Genomic DNA, 17510 nt, shown 5'->3' on the forward strand with positions numbered 1-17510 from the left:
TTTCCTTTGTCTACAAAATCAGTTATTTGCTCAAAGAAGGAAATTGGGTTGGTCTGGCATGATCTACCTTTTGTAAAAACATGTTGTATTTTATCCCAATTATAGTTTATCTCTACGTCCTTAACTACTTTCTCTTTCAAAATTTGTTTCAAGATCTTGCATACAATTGAAGTCAAACTAACAGGCCTGTAGTTTCCTGGATCACTTTTTTTTCCCTTTCTTAAAACTAGGAGTTCAATTAGCAATTCTCCAGTCATAGTATACGACCCCCGAGTTTACAGATTAACAGTCCTCGCTATCGGACTTGCAATTTCATGTGCCAATTCCTTTAATATTCTTTCATGGAGGTTATCCGGGCCCCCTAACTTAGTCCCATTAAACAAGTTTGACTTCCACCTCAGATGTGATAATTTCTACTTCCATATCCTGATTCCCATTAGCCATCCTGCCACTACTCCTACCTGGCTGCTCACAAAATATACAGAAAATTCAGCCATTTTTTCAGTTACCAATAACTTTTGTTATCTTCTTTTCTATTATATTTATTCTCAGGTAAATTGTTAAAGCGAACTGAAGTCACTTGCAAATTGGGTGACAATGCACATGATTCCTTTATTTAAGAAGCTAGGAAGGAGGTTATTAAATAAATACACTGGCCCAGATCATTCCCTCCTGTAGTGAAATCAGTAGAAGGGGATTGGATAGGCTTGGACTCTATGACTATTCCCTTGGGTAGATCCTTCCACATTGTCCTCATGGACACCCCCAGCACCTCACTGAAAAATGTTACAGGGCCTGGCCCCAAACCTGACTACCTCTTGGGATTTGCAGGCAGCCAGACCCATGTGTGCAGAGACACTGGACCGCCTACTGTGGCTCTGCCTTCCTCAGCTCACTGGCTGTTTGGCTCCAAAGGACTGCTCTTTCAGATTGCTGCTCTAGGGAAAGGCTACATGGAAAAGATCACACAGACTGGGATTGTATTATCTCCCTGAGTAAGCTGTGCAGAACCAGGCAAGGGACATATACATCCCTCCTGGCCCATCTACCCCTCTCTGGCTTCCCCAGTCTCTGTATTTCCCCCAGGGCCACCCCCACACACACATAGATACTAGACATGCAGAGATTTGACAGATGGTGCAGCAGAGATGGCAGTAAGGGGATGATCCACACAGGGAGGTACCTGTCACTGCCTGGATATTTGGGGCACACTGGCAATTCACAATGGTAAAAGAAAATATGCTAGAGACAAATTCATAATCCAGAGTGATCTCTTTATACCCCAAAATGCTAATTATTAAGTAATTTAAAATATTATTTATCAGTGTAAAGTCTAATTATTCATTTGTTTAGTCAGCATTTCCTGTATGGATGCCCACTTTTGGGGTATGAGAGTCCTTGGCATATGGGGTCAGAACTTTATAGCCAGCAGGATCTGTTAGTATTTTGTGTGTACCCTCTCTGGGTAGGTTATTCCATAGATGCCAGTTACAATATTTCTTGCTTTTCTTCTGAAGCATCTAATACTGCTGTAGTCATGGATTGTTACTGCTTACTTAATTTCACAAGAATGAGCACCCACACAGGAAATACCCAAAGAAGACAGGGAATTTGTCAGTAATTGGTGCCTGAATACTATTGTCTGTATGGATCTATATTCCCTGCATGTTTTCCCCAGTTCTTCAAGACTACGGATTACTGATTCAGTGTCAGGAACTATGTCAATTAGAAACACTGTCCATTTTATACTCTTTGGCTCAAGCATACAACCCAACAGACACTAGAAAGCTTTGAGCTCATAAGTTATGGCCACATGCATCCTTAGAGTGTGGATCCTTACAGGTAGTCACCTCAGAGAACCAAAATTATTGGGATATAACTTTCTATACATCACATATGTTTTCATGGTTGTAAAAGTTTAGTAAAGAATTAAATGGAATTACATTGGGAGTAGCTAATATATTCTTATCTGAATTTCTGAATAAAACAATAATGTTGTCTGTGGGAATGTATGTTCAATTACCAATATTTGTATGTGGTGATGGTTAACTAATATATGAAGTCATGGCCATTTAAACATTTGTGCAAATCCTGCCATGTTGTTACATGACACTGTATTTCTCAGGAATACTATCCAGAAAGTCCTGTCATAGGGTTGTATTTGCAAATAACTGTGTTATAATCAATAGTGTAAATTATCAGAATAGGGCCCAATTATTTAGAAGCTGAAGTAGTAATAAGCACGAGTAGGAAAAAAATTTCTTAGAGCCAAGCTTATGTTGTAAATCCTTGAAAACGTAACAACTCTAATACAACATGATGGCTTTATTGAACAAAAGGATATTGGCGAACAATTTTTCACTTAAATAAAGTATCATTATAATAGTAACCAGTTCAACTTCTGCTGTCAAAACTCTTAATTTGGAAAATGGGAACAAGCAATTTCGGGACTTCACAAAGATTAAGCAAAGTTTGATTGCAGTGAGGAAAGGGAAAGTATGCAGATATAAAGGGACAAAAAGCAAACTCCGATCATATTTAAAGTACACTTTGTATTTTTTGTGTCATCTATTTTTATTTCTGTTTTTATTTCCACTGTAAACCTAGTAAAACTTCCTAATGGCATGGAGTTTTTAGAACTCACTGTAAGTGTAAACTTGTTCTAACAGAATAATAAATTTTTCAGAGACTGGCTTTCATCACCTATGTATGCTCTTGATTTAAACATATACAGTATTGAAATATTAAACTTTCTGGTGTAGCTTTAACAATAGTGCTCTTGGTCATCTGCTTATTCATGTGCTTTTCTTTATGATCCTTTGTGTGTCTTTATAAAATGACATATTACAATGCTGATAGAGTGCACTTTAAGGTGATTATGAATAATTTAAAGATGTATTCTATGCATCTTTATCTCTTTTTCCAACCAGTGACCTCTAGGTAACTAAGGAGACTAAACCAGTTGTCAGAGAGAAATTAATTTTATAATCCTTCTTTTGAATTTGGATTTTTTTTAAAAAAAAGACTAAGATGATTTCCCTCTTCAGTGTTGTTGAGTCATTTAAAACCACACACATCTCTTTATTAAAACAATCATTACAATTTTGTTTCAATGGCATTTGAAGGTGTCTGTGTGCCTAACAGAAAAAATACTTGTGTATCCCTAAAACCAGGCATTTTGAAAAAGACAACATGGCCAAATAAAATCAATATTAAAAGCAGCATAAATAACTCGCCAATAAATTACCACATCAACAATAAATAAATACAAAATAAAGGAACTCCTGGGGAAAATAGTGTTCTCAAATTTAAATTTTGAGATTTTTTCATTTGGCAAATAATCTCAATTTATCCTTTTTTCATTATAGCTATATATATATGCTATAAAAATTGTCCTGAAGAGGAATTAGGAAGAGAGTGAGCCTGAATAGTGCTCAGGATATAGGAGGGCATTCCAAGCATAAGAAAAGGCACAGAGGTGTTTGTGGAAGAAGGAAAGCAGGGAAATGTCAAGACATGTCAAATTGACACAAAGCATTGGGTGTAAGCAGTAGGAGATGAGACAGAAGTAGGCAGGAGCAAAGTTATGAAGAACCAAGAGGTGGGGATAAGGAGTTTAAATTTGATGCAGAAATATATAGGAGCGATGCTTTTCTTTTGTTTTTAGAGAGATTTTTTTTAGTATGTCCATTCATCAAACTGTCATTTGACTTTGTTGGAGTGCATGCAGTGTTTCATGTATGACTCAGACTTTACTGTATCACAATAAAATCCTTTCAGAATGGAAATTAAGGTTTATAGATGTATCCTGAAAAACACTTACTGCTCTGTAACAATACATCGCTATTGTACGAAGGGACAAGCATTCTAAATAACAGTTTACATTAGACCAGTTGGTACCCATTCCCATGCCATTGTTGGGGACTGTGATTTGGCCCTTACAGAGCAGGAAGACAGACAAAACACAGTAATAGGATTTAAATCAGCCGCCACATTATCAATTCCATTCTAATAGAACAATCAGGCAAAAAATTATTCAGTGTGGGTAATGGGGGAGGTGATGGAGAGAGAATTGTGGGGAGGGGGGGCAGCTGTCCTGATTCACCCTCCCCCAGATAATTAAAAGGAGTTTCAACACCGTTGCTGAAAACTCCCACAACCCTGCCTGGATTGCCACAAACCAAATTGGGGGGTGAGAGGAGAGTTCCTTGCTTTACTAGACTTCAGGCCCATCCCTCTTCCTATAGGCAATATCATCCCATATACTTGGTCCCATGTACTTGGTTCCCAGGATCTGTGAACACCTTTAACCCCTCATACTGGACCCAAACATATTTTTAACAAACAAGATCATTAACCCAAAGCACCCTATTTATTGGGCCTCCAGGGTGCCAAGAGGAAGACCAACCCTCTTCCCCCCACAACCCCAAACAGCAGCCACTCCACAACACTGCAGCAAATTTGATAGAATACTACTTTCCCTGCCCCCATAAAAGCTTAATGCCCTCTGCATGCTTAGAAACTTGGTCTCAACCTGACACTAGGGGTGGGGGGAATACTTGCTGTCCTAGTATATGAAAGGGGGCTAATAAAGCTCTTCCCTGGGTCGGTAAGAGACAGTCAGCTCCCATGGCACCCTTTAAAGCAGCTAGTCAGCTGCAATGCTGGCAGAAAGCCATCCCTCATGTAAACCCACCCCTGGCAGCCCACTGGGGAAGGTAGCAGAATCCACTTAGTAGGGCTCCATGTCTTTTCCTTGCCATAACATCTAGAGCAGCTCCACTGCTGGCTGTGGGAGCATTACCCTTCTGCTCCAGATATGACCAACAAGTATCACACCTGAGCACAGGAATCATGTTGGTTTGTCTCTTGAAGAAGAAGCTATTGTGCTATAGTACTGTTAAACTATTTAATACACTGTAACATCATTAGGGTGAATAAAAGTTACATATAGTAAATGGTTTCAGAGTAGCAGCCGTGTTAGTCTGTATTCGCAAAAAGAAAAGGAGAACTTGTGGCACCTTAGAGACTAACCAGTTTATTTGAGCATAAGCTTTTGTGAGCTATAGCTCACTTCATCTGTTGCATGAAGTAAATGTATATAGTATATGTTTACATGACATTGAAGCAGTATTAAGCAGGGTTTTGATTTTAGTCACTGTTTATCCGTAGTCTGTGTACAAATAAGCACTATAGTTGATATAGATTATAAAATATATATTTATAGCTTCCTATGCATTGCTCAAAATAATGTTATTTATAAAGCTTTTATTCAAAGACTTACTGCAACAAATGGAACACTCTCCCCCACTTCTCACATCTCTTCTCTGCCTATTTCTCATTCCTAGTCCCTAGTCATTAGCTAAGTCCATCAGATGTTAGTCCAAGCCACATGTCACTTTAGAAATTTATTCTGTAACATATTGCATTGTGGTGTTAAGGGCATGAATTTGGCTTTTTGATCAGATTCACTTTTTCACTTATTACTGGTAACACGATTTTTGAATGTTTGATTCAGTTCTCCTTCTGCAGTTTTTTGGTGAAATTCCAAATCTCCCAGCTGTATGTCATGACAATAAAAATGCTTTGGAGGAACACTTTTTGTCTTCATGAAACAGACATTGTTATCTTGCTTCCCAAGCTAATGCTGAAGTTAGTCAAATGTACTCCAGCTTTGTCTTCCTTTTCTCTGAACTTTCCAACATGATCATGATCCATTCTAATCATCTGCCTTGGAGAGTTTTTTCATAGTCTCATAAATATGTACATTTTTCTCACTTGCACTATGTTGGCTGTATACATGGTTTCTCCTTAAGGTTCATGCGCATGTGCACAGACCGTACACATTAGGAGAACTATCTGTCAACTTCTTAGAAGTATTTTGAACCACTGTCAGCTTGTCTGACAACTACAGATTTAAAGGGTAGGAAAATAACTTCACTCATGTTTATAATAGAATGAAAATAGTAGTATGAAATATTTAACCACATAATGACACATTGAAACAGTGCAAACTTGGGTATTCTGAGGGTGGAAAAGAGAAGTGAATGGCAAGTGTAGGGAAGAGGACAAGGAAATGTGAGAAGAGATGTAGTTTAGGTAAAATTTTGAAGGACCTGCACAACCTTATTCATTTGCAGATCAAAGCTGCCAAAATGTTAGATCTACCTGAAATGTTAGTGAAGTTAAAATTATTGAATCCTTCTAAATATATTTTTAATACTGGAAGGGAGAACAGATAACTTCTACATGTCACAGTTTTCACCATTTGGAAATTGAGAATAATACCTGCCTTAAGATATGTTGTGAGTCTAAAATCACATTTGTAAAGAATACTGAGATCCTTGAGGGGGTAGGTAAAAAATAGTGTGTTTTGTTAATTGAGTAACATTTCTGAAAGCTACCTACTGGCATTTTACTAAATTTTTCCATAGAGTCCATAACTGACAAGTCCCTGGAAACTATTGAGATGCTCTTCCTTGAGTATGTAGAGTGACGTTTCTGTATAATAGATACAGTATCTGAATCCTGTTTCTCAGTCTCAGGGACAGTCTTGGCTCATTTTGTAAGTTTGTGAGGTACATCATTATCATTTAAACCATTGTAAACAAAATAGTAAATGATTAATTTACAGCAGATAGATAGTAGTACTAGTGCTATCTTTTGTATACAGCAAAATATTAACCAAAAATGTAAAACATTTTGCAAGTCTCAGCATAATTTTTTATTTGCTCTTAAGCTGATTGATTTTTTGCTGATGAAGAGGGGATATATTTAAAGGTGAATTTGTATTATTTTTTAATCTAATAATTTCATAGGAGGACTTACTATCAGTGATATGGTCAGTTCCTCATATTTTTTAGCTGTTTTTTCAGATATTTCTTACACAATGGCCCCAATATTAGTCTGCTACTGCTTGTACTTGTATTAAGTTTATATTCATTATTAAAGCTCTGCTTTGATGTTAAAATGCAGTAATATTTTATTTTAATGAGTTTCAAAGAGCCCAACCTCTGTTATATACTTACATTACAGAACTTAAAATACAATAATAATGAAGCCCCCTCCTATCCAAATAGACTGCTCACAGTAAAGTCACCAAAGTTGACAAAACGATAGCCCTTATAACCATTTGCCGAACAACCCTCAAAAACCTGAAGGCAAAAGAAAAGAGATGGGCCCTGTAATGTGCCCTAAAGATTAACAGATCTGAGCTCTGCACCTGGTAATTTACTAATACTCATCTTAAAAGTATTTTCCAAATAATTGTCTGATTTATAGAACTAAGATAAATATATTTCTGTAATTAGCGATTGTTTGCTTTTAAAGGGTTTTTGTAAGCTTTAGGTTTTAATTGTAAAATGTGACAGCAGGGGAAAAAAGTTGTAACAGGGACTGTATTTTCAGATCTGAAAAGTTTTACAAATAATGGAGCCATTTTGAAGATATACTACACAACCAACAACATGGCTCTAGATTAGATAATGCACACAGACTGTGTAAGATTGATTTTTTTGGCCTAAGAGGGGTGACCTTTTTGCTTTAGACTGGGAATCTAAGCCCAGAACTTACTTGGAAAGTATTTTGTAAACTTTATCTTGCTGTCCTTATTAATGGACTTTACAGCTGATGTTGCCAGACAATGCAATGAAAGCAAATAGGATGATCTGAGACTTGCTGTTAATATTTTCTCCTTTAAATGAAAAGTCCTCTGCTGGAATGTGTGTGTATTTGTTAAAAGACTGATTTTTTTTTTTTTTTTTTTTGCAGTTGGAGTCTGCTCTTTCCATTTGTAAAGACCTAGCTCTCAGGGCTAAATAAATATTTGTGCCAAAATGTAGCCTCTTAAAAAGGAGGTTTTGTTTGTTTGGCTCACATCCACTCAAATGCAGCATTCAGTACCAGAACATCATGGAGACTTGTGCAATATTATAAGTTTTCATTTGTGGTAATTTAAAGCTTTCCAATATTGCTAGCTTGGTATATTCTCTCTATGCCAGGTAGGCTGTTCTCAGCACTAAAGGTACATGATACGCATTTGTGTGTCTCCCTTTTTTTTTCTTTATGTAGAATTAGGCTTTTCTTAACATCATTATTTCTTAAAAATATGTTTTTTCAGTAAAACAAACCAATTTACTGATGGTTAAGTTTCTAAACCCTGTGGGTTAGGGGACAGAATAGGCTCACTGCTGCTCCTGCACGTCGTAAGAGGTGACTAAAGGGCAGGCTGCCTGGAGACGAATGGGCTCCTCCAGGTTAGAAATTTGCCCAAAACATACCATATGATGAGCAAGTCTATCATGTTCATACCAGATTGGTTGCAGCCTGGGTTAATAATGACCGCGCCAACCGTCTCCCACCAGGGCGGATGCGACAAGTATACTACTGGTGTAACCCCAACAAAGAGGATCCATGGAAGAGATAACATCACCATAGCCACATGGAACGTAAGGACATTGAGACAAATAGGGACGTTGAAAGAATTCGCATACGAAATGGAACAATACTTCTGGTACCTCCTAGAAATCTCTGAGGTCAGACAGAAGAGCTTTGGAGAGGGACTAACGGAAGAAGGCCATGTACTCTATTACTATGAAGAAGACAAACGTGTCAATGGCGTAGGATTTCTTCTGCATAAAGATATCAAAAATTCAGTATTAGGATGCCACCCAATATCCAGCAGGCTTATTTCCATCTGTCTAAAGGCAGTACCGTTCAGTATCACAGTGGTACAAGTCTACGCCCCTGCAACAGACTGTGACAATGAGCAATTTGAAGATTTTTACAATCATCTCCAAGACATCATTGATACGGTACACAAGAAAGATATCCTGATTGTACAGGGAGATTGGAATGTAAAGTGGGTACTGACGCACAGGCAGATTGGTGAGATTATTGTGGCCCTTTCCGTAATGCGGTAACCAATGAGAAAGGACTGAGACTTTTGGAGTTTGGCAGCTATAACAGTCTGGTTCTTGCAAACACATTAAGAGCACATAAAGCATCCAGATTATCAACGTGGCATGCATCTGATGGTTTGCATCACAGTCAGATCGACTACATCATGATGCAAAATTTTATTCTGGGATCAGTAGAGCTAAAACAAGGAGCTTCCCTGGTTCTGATATTGGAAGTGATCGTGACTTTGTGGTGCTAAACTTTTGGCTGCAGCTAAGGAAAATCGTCAGGCCAAAGTTCACCAGAATCAAGTTTGATTTAGAGAGACTTAGAGACCGAAGCATTGCAGAGTCATTCCAAGCAATGATCGGCAGGGGTGGAGACAATTGGTTGATTGCTCATCAGTGATGGTGCCCCAATGACCAATGCATTCATGGTAGTGATAATGATGAAGTTTCTAAACAAACAGGTCAATATACAGAATATAGATATAGATCAGTAGAAATTCTGCAGCGTCTTACCCTAAGAACATGCCTACACGGGGATGTTAATTGGAATTTGTTTGTTTGTTCTAAGTGCACCGTGGAAAAAGGGATAAACATTAAGGTGGCAAAATTTGCAGATGATACAAAACTACTCAAGATAGTTATGTCCCAAGCAGACTGTGAAGAACTACAAAAGAATGGGGAGAGGTAAATAGTGGTGTCCCCCACAGGTCTGTATTGGGCCCAGTCCTATTCAACATATTCATAAATAATCTGGGAAAAGGGTTAAACTGTGAGGTGGCAAAATTTGCAGATACAGAACTATTCAAGATAGTTAAGTCCCAGGCAGACTGCTAAGAGCTACAAAACATAATCCAGACTATAGATATAAAATGAGGGGGGTCTAAATTAGCTGTTACCACTCCAGAAAGAGATCTTGGAGTCATTGTGGATAGTTCTCTGAAAACATCAACTCAGTATGCAGCAGCAGTCAAAAAAGCAAACAGAATGTTGGAAATCATTAAGAAAGGATAATAAGACAGAAAATATCATATTGCCTCTATATAAATCCATGGTACACCCACATCTTGAATACTGCGTGCAGAAGTGGTCACCCCATCTCAAAAAAGGTATATTGGAATTGTAAAAGGTTCAGAAAATGGCAACCAAAATTATTAAGGATATGGAACGGCTGCCATATCAGGAGAGATTAATAAAACTGGGACTTTTCATCTTGGAAAAGAGACGACTAAGGGGGCATATGATACAGGTCTATAAAATCATGACTGGTGTGGAGAAAGTAAAGAAGGAAGTGTTATTTACTTCTTCTCATAACGCAAGAACTAGGAGTCACCAAATGAAATTAATAGGCAGCAGGTTTAAAACAAACAAAAGGAAGTATTTTTTCACACAACGTACAATCAACCTGTGGAACTCCTTTCCAGAGGATGTTGTGAAGGCCAAGATTATAAAGAGTTCAAAAAAGAACTAGATAAATTCATGGAGGATAGGTCCATCAATGGCTATTAGCCAGTATGGGCAGGGATGTTGTCCCTAGCCTCTGTTTGCCAGAAGCTGGGTATGGGCAAGAGGGGATGGATCACTTGATGATTACCTGTTCTGTTCATTCCCTCTAGGGTACCTGGCATTGGCCACTGTCAGAAGACAGGATACTGGGCTAGATGGACCTTTGGTCTGACCCAGTATGGATGCTCTTATGTTCAGAATACCACTATTGTCAATAAACAAAAGGCTTCTGTTTTGCCCCAAGCAAATAACAAACTAATGGATCCATAAAGATTTTGAAGAGAGCAGTCTCGCTACATCTGGAAATTTCTTGTGTTAAATATAAGACACCCAAATATACCAGGGGTAGTGAATAGGCGGACCGTGAGCCAATCCAGACCACCAGACACTTTTGAATGGATTGCAAAATATATTTATTTATTTATTATTGTTTTTGCAGTGTGAAAAATGTTTCTGTGGAGTCTGGACATTGATTATATCTTGACCAAAAAATTTGGACCTTGGCAAAAAATAGACTGCCCCTGAAAAATAATGTATTTCTGTTTCAAACTCTAGGTAAATTTTCCATAACCATACTATCCTATACTTTCATTCCATAGGTGTATGTGCCAGACCTTTGCTCTAGAAACTGGAAATCATACACTAGCTTGCCAGGAGCAAATATTAACACATTCATATGTTGTTTCTTTTTTTGTATGTGTCTGGTTCAGCCAGTACATCATAATCTGTACCCTGAAAGTAACAGCATATGATTGTCAGATTTTTTTCCTTTTTGCTAAGATAACATGTGCACTGCTAGATTTCGAAGTGCATTTCTTCTTTATATAATAAACAATTTATAGTAGGGAACTATTTGACTGTTTGCAGTAGCTAGTATAGTGGTGAGAGGCAGTTCTAAAATCTTTGTCTTTCACCCCTGTTGGAAATACCAAAAGGATCCTTCTTTGAATTGGTGTATAGTCAAAGAAAGAAAGCTTATGCCATAATGAAGTATGTTCTTTCTTTGGTTTACTGTTGCGAGAGAGAGAATATATACTACAGAAATCGTTGAGAAACTACACAGTTCTAGTAGAAAACAGTTTTTTTAAATATTGGAAACACTATAGTTACATAAGTAGAGCGATTAATATGATGGCATTTAAATATAGCACGTCGGGTATTGAGACCCTTACTCTGGCAAATCCCCATTCACTTTAAGGACTTGGTCTAATAACATTAAATTTGCATTTTTTTTCATAGCTTAAAAAATAATATGAAGAGTGACCTTTATGAGTAGAGTCAGAAAATAAAAAAGTTCCAAATTTTGTTCTAACAAGATGATAGCTCACAGAGGTGAACTGAGTTTCCAAAGTGAAGATTTCTAGATACTGTAATATATACACCACTGACACAAGCTAAGCCCATTATTGGTTTGGAGCCAGGTAGGATCTGTAATTTAGGAAAAGAATTTTATACTTGTCTGTGTAATGGTAAGTTAGCATAGGGCGTGAGTGTTTTCATTGTAGTTTTTTAGTATGTTGCTCTTTCTTGAGACAGGTGAGAAGGACAGCAGATTGGTACAGTATGTTTTGCACAAACAAGGATAAACATAACTTCGTGCAGCTCCTAATCTTTACATTTATATTATTACAAAGAATCCTAGAATTCATATCTCTTGCCATACTCAGGATAATAATTTTGCTGATACTGATGCGGATTTGTAAAAGTCCTCGCAAAAACATGTCATATAAATTATTTTAGACTTTTGAGAGGCTAGACACAGACTGAAGACAGTTGAGGAAAAAAATAAACCAGAAATATTTCCAAGACAAGTTGATTTTGAACTAGCATTAATTACAAGCAGGTTTTTGGTTGGTTTGTTTTCTTGGCCGCGTAGATGTTTGTTTTCTTGCATGATTGAGAAATGTCACCTTCTGGAAGTCGATTTTTAAATACCATACAACATGTATCCAGTTTTCTTGTCTCTCCCAGCCTTCCATTTGGGTGCAACTGTAGTGGGTGCTTGCTTCTGTTTCCTAATCAAGTTTTAGACAACTTTATGCTATGTTTTATTGGTTTGTCAGTGAAGAACAAAGTAAATGAGATGAATAAACAGTAGGGTAAAATAGAGCAGGCTGAAATTTTTTGACAAAAAGTTTACAATTTAAAAAATGGCTTTGGCAAAAATGAAATTTTTCAATTAAAAATGTTTTTTGATCAAATATTTTAATTTTTTCAGTGGGGAAATTTTGAGACAAATAATTGTTTCCTTTTTAAAATTGAAAATTTTTTGAAATGGTGAATTTAACTTTTCCCTTTTTCTCCATCTTTTTTTTCTTTTTTGCTATTGCTTTCTAATTTGGTTTGGTTTCCTTTTTCCACTCGAATTGTCAAATTTCCTTAACTTCGTATAAGTTGTGGTATCAAAAGGAAAAATGTAACATAACTTGCCATTCTGAGACCTAATGTTGGGCAGCAGATTATCCCAGATCTACCAACTGTAGGGTTCTTACATCTTCCTCAGAGACATCTGATACTGCCTACTTTAAGAAGCAGGAAACTGAACTAGATGGACTTCAGTTCTGATGCAGTTCCTTTGTTTCTATGTAAATTTTTCTAAAATAAAGTTTTGAAAAGTTGGAGTGGCAAAAGGAAACAAAGGAAGTGCTTATAGAAAAGTTATAATATAAGATTGCACATCAAAATACTGTGGATCAATTTTTGTTGGATTAACTTTATTACAATCAGTGGGGTTTACAGCAGGAATGAATTTGGTCCAATGTTTTAGACCCATAATTGCAATAACTGTGGTTATTAGAAGATACTGTTTTGTGTACTGATAATATCATCAAGCAGTTTTTGTCTTCAAAGCTATTTACAGACATCAGTTTATTAAAACTTGTAACACCCCTATAGCAAGGTAGAAAGAAAAGGAGTACTTGTGGCACCTTAGAGACTAACCAGTTTATTTTTTGATCAAATATTTTAATTTTTTCAGTGGGGAAATTTTGAAACAAATAATTGTTTCCTTTTTAAAATTGAAAATTTTTTGAAATGGTGAATTTAACTTTTCCCTTTTTCTCCATCTTTTTTTCTTTTTTGCTATTGCTTTAAACTTTTTGTCAAAAAATTTCAAAATAAACTGGTTAGTCTCTAAGGTGCCACAAGTACTCCTTTTCTTTTTGTGAATACAGACTAACACGGCTGTTACTCTGAAACATAGCTAGGTAGGCAGATATTACTATTCCCATTTGCAGATGGTGAGACATGGCCAGAAAAGTTATTTGACTTATCTATGATCACAGCTGTGGAGACACTATCACTGTTGGGATTAAAATTTAGGAGTTTCAAGCTTTTAAATCTATTCTTAGACCAGACAATGACACCTCTCACCAGCAGTTAGAGATCTGTCAGAGGAAGCCAGCACAGACATACAAAATAAAAATTACATATTCTAAAAAAATCTCTCTAATTTGGTAATCTTTATTGAGTGAGTTTCTTTGGATTCTAGTTAGAACACTCATCATTAAACCAGCTATTTTTCAGATAATCATACGTTAGCTTATTAAGCAAAATAAAATAACAATTCTTTTTCATGATGTCCCTACTACATAAAGCTTGTTTTTAGCAGATGTTGATACAAAACAGTTAGCAGAAAGGGTGGTGAAATAGGTGGAGCATTTTCCAGCTGTGTTTTATTTAATGTATGACTGTTGTGATACTACGCAGACTGAAACCAGATATATCCATGGAACAGCTGCCTTCCTTGAACCACGTTAATTTTCTCATGAGATAGAGAACTCAGTTTGGTGTTGATTATGAATATTTACATTTCACACATTTTGTATGTGTAAGTGTTTGTGTGTGTAGATAATGAATGTATATGTATGTAATAAATACATATTTATATCTAGATACTAGTTTATTTCATCAGATCCTGATTTCTCTCAATCTTTTTAATCTATAGTTATCTAAAGAGTAAGAAAGCTCACAGCATATAATTTTTCATTTTGGCTAAGTTATGTACCATGTAATTTTAAAATTAAGAAATTTTCTTGTGATGTATTTGGTTGCCATTTCACTTTTATTTTGTACGTCTGTCTGAACTTGGTTTTCCACGTTTTGGTTCAAAGTAATTGGCTGCATTCAATGCTAAGTGATCATATTTAATTTTCTTTCCTGTGAATCATACTGGCTTTGATTGAACAGTCAAGATTTTCAAAAATAGGAGCCTAAAGTTAGGTTTGATTTTTCAAAAACTGTGAGAACCCAGGAAATCCCACTGAAGTCAGTGGAAGATGGTGAGTCTCAGCACTTCAAAAAAAAAAAAAAAAAAAAAAAAAATCCGGCACATGAGCATTTGCTTGAGTACTTTTCCACATCTGGATTTTTAAGAACTATTTGTTATAATAATTTAATTTATGTTGGTATAGCCATAATGACCTGGAAGCTGAGAGATGTGAAAACACAGTGCTCACTCTTCAGAGCTCGTTTATATTGTTTAAATTTTCTATTGTGGTAGCATCTACTGGCCAGCCAGCACAGGGCCCCTTGTGCTACATTCATATAGTAAATGACAGTGTGTGTCTCAGAGAGCTTGCAGTCTAAAAAGAAAGGACTAGTGGACGAGACAGACATTTGGGTCAGGGTGGGGAATGAAGAAACGTAGGATGTGTGCAGTTCTAACTAATCAGGAGCAATAATCATAACTCCCTGCCTCTATAGCCATTATTAGGTTGCAGTTTATTATATTTATTACAGAGAAGAGGAAGGTGGCTTTGTGGATTTTGACTCAGGGGTTTTTTGTGTGTGTGTGTGTGTATGGGAAGAAGCACAGAAATGTTTGTGAGGGAGAAGCACATAAATAGGGGTTGAAGCTGCCATTGAATGCTGCCATTATTGGCAGAGCACAGTCTTGATTTCCTAGAACTATAAATCTGTTAAATAGGGCAGAGATAAGTGGTGGAGGGCCCTAAAATAAAGATTTATGTTTGATGCAGTGGAAGGAGACAAAATGGGTGCAGCAAGCCAAGATGATGATGATTCTGGTTACAGAGTATATAAGGGACTTCTGAGGGGTGAGGTGGTTGACATCAAGATTAGAGAGAGGAGATTACAGTGGTTGAGGCATATGGTGATGAGAGCCCGAAGAAGAGTCTCAGTAGTCTGAACAGACAGGAAAGGTCTAATCTTTTAACTATTATGTAGGCACAGGCACAAGATTTGGATATGACTTGAATGTGTGGATCTTGGGTGAGGGTTGAGTCAAGGATGATGTTCAGATTACAGGTTTAGTGGCTGGGAGGATGGGGTGTTGTTGATAGTCATAGAGAAATTGAGGAAAGTTATGAAGGCTGGGCAAAGAAGCTCAGTTTTGGCCACAGTGAGCTTATATTGCCAGCTGGACATCCACAAGGAAATATCAGAAAGACAAAATGCAGGATTGGATGGAGAGTGACAGATTTGTAGTGGGGAATTAATTTTGTGATTTGTTGAGATGAAGGTGATATTTGAAGTCATACCTGTGGATAAAAGCATGTAGAAATAAAGGCGTGGAGAAAGAAGAGCCAAGGGTTAAGGGTGCCCCAAACCATGGTGGACACCCACTGAAATTGGGAGAGAGGAAGAGAAGAATGCATCAAAGGAGACAGTGAAAAGGTGATCAGATGGGTCAGAGGAGGACCCAGGAGAGGATGGTGCCTCAAAAGCTAGTGGAGGGCATGATTTCAAGAAGTATATAGTAGTTGGCTGTCTCAAAGGCTGCTGAAAGGCCAAAGAGAATGGGGATGAAGCAGAGGTGCTGGGATTTGGCCAGGAAGAGGTCCATTGAGACTTTGAGAGCAGTTTCAGTGGTGTGGACAAGGTGGAAACCAGATTGGAGAGGGGAAGGGATGACATTGGAGGAGAGGAACTCAAGGCAGTGATTTGAAGGTGAAGGAGAGAGGGAGACAGGGCCGCAGTTGAAGAGTCAGGTAGGTAGAGTATTTTTCTGTAATGGAGAGGAGTCTGAGAAGAGTGAGAGATTGAGGAGAAGGTAAGGGGGTGAGGGAGAGAGTGGAGGCAAGGAAGATAAGGAGGCAGGATGGGATGGAGTCAGTGGGGGGGCAAATGGAGGGGTTAGAAGAGGAGAAAAGAATACAAGAAGCCTCAGTATTGGTGATGGGGGCCGGGGAGTAGGAGGAGAGTGATAGGAGGGACAGGAATGGAGATGGTGGGGTGAAAGTACGTCATGTTAGAACTTGTCAGTTTTCTCTTTGAAAAAGTCTGAGATCCTGAGCAGAGAGGGGAATGTGTGCAGGAATGGGGGAGGATTTAAGGGGGGAGTTGAAGGTGGCAAAGAAGTTGCTGGGATTACAGGTATGATAATCAGGATGATGAAGTAGAATTGTTTGGCTAGAAGAATGGCAGAACTGAAGGAGGAGAGAACAGATTTGTAGAATGGGAAGTCAGCTAAGTCACAGGATTTGCAATAAAAAAATGGTTTTAGGGGTGATCCAGGGCTGGGTCAGCCAGGGGAACCTTGCAATGGGAGAGGGGGTGGAGGAGAGTGTAGAATGAAGGGAATCATCAAATGTGTCAGTAGAGTAGAAGGAGAAGAGGTCTGGGAGTTGAAGAAAATTCATTTTCAATTAGTTGGAAGTCATGGAAAGACCAGATGGTGGGGAGAGAGGGAGGGGCACAAATGGACAGTGTTGAAAGGGACCAGATGGTGGGCAAGGGAAAACAGCCGTGGAGAGGTCAGAGAGAGAAATGTTTGGTAAAGATCAAATCAAGTGAGTGGCTATTTTATTGAGTTTGAGAGTTGACCTAAGTCTGAAGTTCAAATGAGGAGGGAAGTTGAAGTTACTGAACATGAATATGGAAAACTGAGAGGAAGATGCAAAGCTGGAATTCAAAATCAGAGAGGAAGGTGGGTGGAGAGGAGCCAGGAGGGTGGTAGGTGACGGGAAGTGGGAGGGAAGGAAGAAATGGGGAGGGAGGAAGGGTTTGGAAGCAACAATAGAGGAGAAACCCGGCACCCCCATCACCTTCCTTTGGGGAAGATTCTATGACGATTCTATAATCTGCAGAGACAAGATAAATGAAGATTATACAGTTTCTTGCTATGTATTTGGAGAATCC

At 37.8% G+C, this 17510-nt stretch overlaps 1 protein-coding gene across 1 annotated transcript in view; it reads left to right on the forward strand.

Moving 5' to 3' along the window:
* The window catches only part of WDR70 (WD repeat domain 70), a 270222-nt gene that overhangs the window by 166464 nt on the left and 86248 nt on the right, over window positions 1-17510 (forward strand). The window lies entirely within an intron of this gene.

The sequence above is a fragment of the Eretmochelys imbricata genome, chromosome 5 (assembly GCF_965152235.1).
Source record: "Eretmochelys imbricata isolate rEreImb1 chromosome 5, rEreImb1.hap1, whole genome shotgun sequence".
In the NCBI taxonomy this organism is placed as follows: Eukaryota; Metazoa; Chordata; order Testudines; family Cheloniidae; genus Eretmochelys; species Eretmochelys imbricata.